The sequence below is a fragment of the Chiloscyllium punctatum genome, chromosome 49, assembly GCF_047496795.1.
Source record: "Chiloscyllium punctatum isolate Juve2018m chromosome 49, sChiPun1.3, whole genome shotgun sequence".
Lineage (NCBI taxonomy): Eukaryota > Metazoa > Chordata > Chondrichthyes > Orectolobiformes > Hemiscylliidae > Chiloscyllium > Chiloscyllium punctatum.
In genome coordinates, this window is record NC_092787.1 from 29,867,941 (window position 1) to 29,872,424 (window position 4,484).

Consider the following 4,484-nt stretch of genomic DNA (forward strand, 5'->3'; position numbering starts at 1 on the left):
TAATGATTCAGGGACAAGTTCAAATCCCACCACAGCTACTGGGAAATTCAAATTCTATTGAATAAACAGCTAAAATAAATAATGATCAGAAAATGCTGTCTGGTTCACTAATGCTCTTAAACCTGCCATCCTGAACCAGTCTGGCCTACAGATGAGTCCAGAGCCACAGATATGTGGCTGACTCCTTTTTTACCGTGATGTAGCTGAACACACTGTTCTGAGTGGAAGTGACAGCTAACCAGCACTATCTGGAAACCTCTGGTTCAGAAATGAATGGGGTGTGGGGGAGATGCTGGTCTTCCCAACAAAACTCTCAACCAGGGAATGACTTTTTAAACCTTTTTTTGCACATGGAATGAGCTGCCAGAGGAAGTGGTTGAGGCTGGTACAATTACAGCATTTAAAAGGCATCTGGATGGGGTTATGAATAGGAAGAGTTTACAGGGATATGGGCCAAATGGTAAATGGGACTAGATTAATTTAGGATATCTGGTCAGCATGGATAAGTTGGACCGAAGGGTCTGTTTCCATGCTCTAGATCTCTATGACTCGACAACATTACGAACATAATGACAGTACCAAGGACAGGGAATGCACAGGGTTAGATGCAGTAAATCTTCCTCTTTTAAACTGAAAATAATGCTCCCTCTACACTGTTCTGGGAGTGTTTAATGGGGGACAGGACAGTACAGGGTTGGATACAGAGTAAAGCTTCCTCTGCACTGTGTCCCCATCAAACACTTCCAGGACAGGGCCTGTACAGGGTTGGATACAGAGTAAAGCTTCCTCTGCTCTGTGCCCCCATTAAACATTGCCAAGACAGGGACAGCACGGGGTTAGATACAGAGTGAAGCTCCCTCTATACTATTCGATGTGCGGTGACAGGAGCAGGGTGGTAATGCCTCAGGCAATCCAGAGGTGGAGACGAATGCACTGGTTCAAGTGTTAACCAGTGGAACTGAAATTCAATTCCTAAGATCTGGAATTGGTGGGCGGCACGGTGGCACAGTGGTTAGCACTGCTGCCTCACAGCGCAAGAGACCCGGGTTCAATTCCCGCCTCAGGCGACTGACTGTGTGGAGTTTTGCACGTTCTCCCCGTGTCTGCGTGGGTTTCCTCCGGGTGCTCCGGTTTCCTCCCACAGTCCAAAGATGTGCAGGTCAGGTGAATTGGCCATGCTAAATTGCCCATAGTGTTAGGTAAGGGGTAGATGTAGGGGTATGGGTGGGTTGCGCTTCGGCGGGGCGGTGTGGACTTGTTGGGCCGAAGGGCCTGTTTCCACACTGTAAGTAATCTAATCTAATCTAATTGAAAGCTACTCTCAGCAATGGTGATCGTGAAACTGTCAGATTGTCATTAAAATGCCCCATGGCATGGTAATGTCCTTTAGGAAGGACTCTGCCATCCTCAGCTAGACTGGCCTACAGGAGACTCCAGCGATGAGAGTGACCCTGAACTGCCCTTTGGCATGGCTAAAGCAAGACACTCAGCTCAATGGCTTTGCCACTAATAGCCACAGCCATAGTTGGCTATCGTCAGGTCATCAAACGGCCCAGGGAATGCAGGGTGCGACCGATAAAACCCCCACGTCCAGGGGGAAAGATCCTGTCCTGAAAATGTGGTGCTGGAAAAGCGCAGCAGGTCAGGCAGCATCCAAGGAGCAGAAGAATTTGACGTTTCGGGCATGAGTCCTTCCTAAAGACCTGCTGCGCTTTCCAGCAACACATTTTCAGGTCAGGTTCTCCAGCATCTGCAGTCCTCACGTTCTCCGGAAAGATCCTGTCCCCAAACTCATTTAGTGAAATCATAAAGTCGCATCAGAAAGGGTCCTGCTCAGGTTCACAGAGACAGGATGGCTCCAGTAGCATAAGGCTCCATGGGTCGGTGTACATTGAAGCACAGCGGTCGGGCGAGGAGGAGGACGGGGGGGGGGGCGAGGATGAGGAGGACTGGGGGGGGGGGGGGCGAGGATGAGGAGGACTGGGGGGGGGGGGGGCGAGGATGAGGAGAACTGGGGGGGGGGGCGAGGATGAGGAGGACTGGGGGGGGGGGGGGCGAGGACGAGGAGGACGGGGGGGGCGAGGGATGAGGAGGAGGAGGAGGAGGAGGAGGAGGAGGAGGAGGAGGAGGAGGGGGAACGAGGTGAAGGAGGGGAACGAGGTGAAGGAGGGGGAACGAGGTGAAGGAGGGGGGGGGGAGGGGGAACGAGGTGAAGGAGGGGGGAGGGGGAACGAGGTGAAGGAGGGGGGAGGGGGAACGAGGTGAAGGAGGGGGGAGGGGGAACGAGGTGAAGGAGGGGGGAGGGGGAACGAGGTGAAGGAGGGGGGAGGGAGGGGGAACGAGGTGAAGGAGGGGGGAGGGGGAGGGAGGGGGAACGAGGTGAAGGAGGGGGGAGGGGGAACGAGGTGAAGGAGGGGGGCGAGGGGGAGGGGAAAGAAGAGGGGGGGGGGAGAGGAGGAGGGGGGGGAGAGGAGGAGGGGGGGGAGAGGAGGAGGGGGGGAGAGGAGGAGGGGGGGGAGAGGAGGAGGGGGGAGAGGAGGAGGGGGGGGAGAGGAGGAGGGGGGGGAGAGGAGGAGGGGGGGGAGAGGAGATGGGGGGGGGAGAGGAGGAGGGGGGGGGGGGAGAGGAGGAGGGGGGGGGAGGAGGAGGGGGGGGAGAGGAGGAGGGGGGGGAGAGGAGGAGGGGGGGGGAGAGGAGGAGGGGGGGGGGGAGAGGAGGAGGGGGGGGGGAGAGGAGGAGGGGGGGAGAGGAGGAGGGGGGGAGAGGAGGAGGGGGGGGGAGAGGAGGAGGGGGGGGAGAGGGGGAGGGGGGGAGAGGAGGGGGGGGGAGAGGAGGGGGGGGGAGAGGAGGGGGGGGGGAGAGGAGGAGGGGGGGGAGAGGAGGAGGGGGGGGAGAGGAGGTGGGGGGGAGAGGAGGGTGGGGGGGGAGAGGAGGAGGGGGGGGAGAGGAGGAGGGGGGGGCGAGGAGGTTGTGGGGGGAGAGGAGGAGGGGGGGGGGAGAGGAGGAGGGGGGGGAGAGGAGGAGGGGGGAAGGACGGGGTGGGGGGGGGTGAGGACGGGGTGGGGGGGGTGAGGACGGGGTGGGGGGGGTGAGGACGGGGTGGGGGGGGTGAGGACGGGGTGGGGGGGGTGAGGACGGGGTGGGGGGGGTGAGGACGGGGTGGGGGGGGTGAGGACGGGGTGGGGGGGGTGAGGACGGGGTGGGGGGGGTGAGGACGGGGTGGGGGGGGTGAGGACGGGGTGGGGGGGGTGAGGACGGGGTGGGGGGGTGAGGACGGGGTGGGGGGGGGAGGATGGGGTGGGGGGGGGAGGATGGGGTGGGGGGGGCGGGACGGGGTGCGGGGAAGGGTGGGGGGTGGAGGGCGAGGTGGGGGGAGGACGAGGATGAGGAGGCAGAAGAGGAGGCAGTGGCGGACGAGGAGGAGGTGGAGGGGGAGGAGGGGGGAGGACGAGGAGAAGGAGGATGACAACAAGGGAGGGAGGGAGGACGAGGAGGGAGGTGGACAAGGAGGAGGGGGAGGACGAGGGAGAGAGGACGAGGGAGAGAGGACGAGGGAGAGAGGACGAGGGAGAGAGGACGAGGGAGAGAGGACGAGGGAGAGAGGACGAGGGAGAGAGGACGAGGGAGAGAGGACGAGGGAGAGAGGACGAGGGAGAGAGGACGAGGGAGAGAGGACGAGGGAGAGAGGACGAGGGAGAGAGGACGAGGGAGAGAGGATGAGGAGGGGGACAAGGACGAGGAGGGGGGACAAGGACGAGGAGGGGGGACAACAACAAGGAGGGGGGGACGAGGAGGAGGAGGGAGGACGACGACGAGGATGAGGGGACGAGGGAGGGAGGACCGAGGACGAAGACGAGGGCAAGGGCGACGAGGGCGAGGGTGAGGGTGAGGGCGAGGGCGAGGGGGACGGGGCTGACCCAGATGGTGACAGTTAATATCACGTGGCTGACCCGGATGGTGCTGGTTATGTTTCTGAAATGTTTCAACAGGGTTATCAGAGAGAAGATGCATCCCTTACAAAAGCAAGCAGGAGTTCAGGAGAAACCTCTTTCCCCCGTGAATAGGGAGAATGTTATACTTGCTCCCTCAGGATGTGGTCAAGGTGAATGTTACAGATACATTTGAAGGTGATCTGGACAAACACGTGAGGGAGAAAGCAACAAACAGACAGACTGCCGAATAAAGTTGAGAAAGAGCTGGGAGGAGGCAGATATTGTGCCAAATAACCAGCACAGAATGGTTGGGCCAAATGGCCTGGTTTGTACTGTAAATTCAATGCAACTTAAAATTTTTAAAAAGCCATTTCAGATCCTCGTAAATGAAACAAACAAGCTGCTCAGATGAAAAGCTCAAACTTGCCTCGAGACCAGCAATTTTAAGTTTGGCTGACATTTCAGAAGAAAGTGGGAATGCAACAGTGCAATAAGGAAGAGACCACACCGACCTGTCAGGCAACTGCCTGCCTCCACAACAGGCTGCCTTTT

At 59.2% G+C, this 4,484-nt stretch overlaps 1 protein-coding gene across 1 annotated transcript in view; it reads right to left on the reverse strand.

The window, feature by feature from the left end:
• The window catches only part of LOC140469337 (protein spinster homolog 1-like), a 1,071,775-nt gene that overhangs the window by 524 nt on the left and 1,066,767 nt on the right, over positions 1-4,484 (reverse strand). The window lies entirely within an intron of this gene.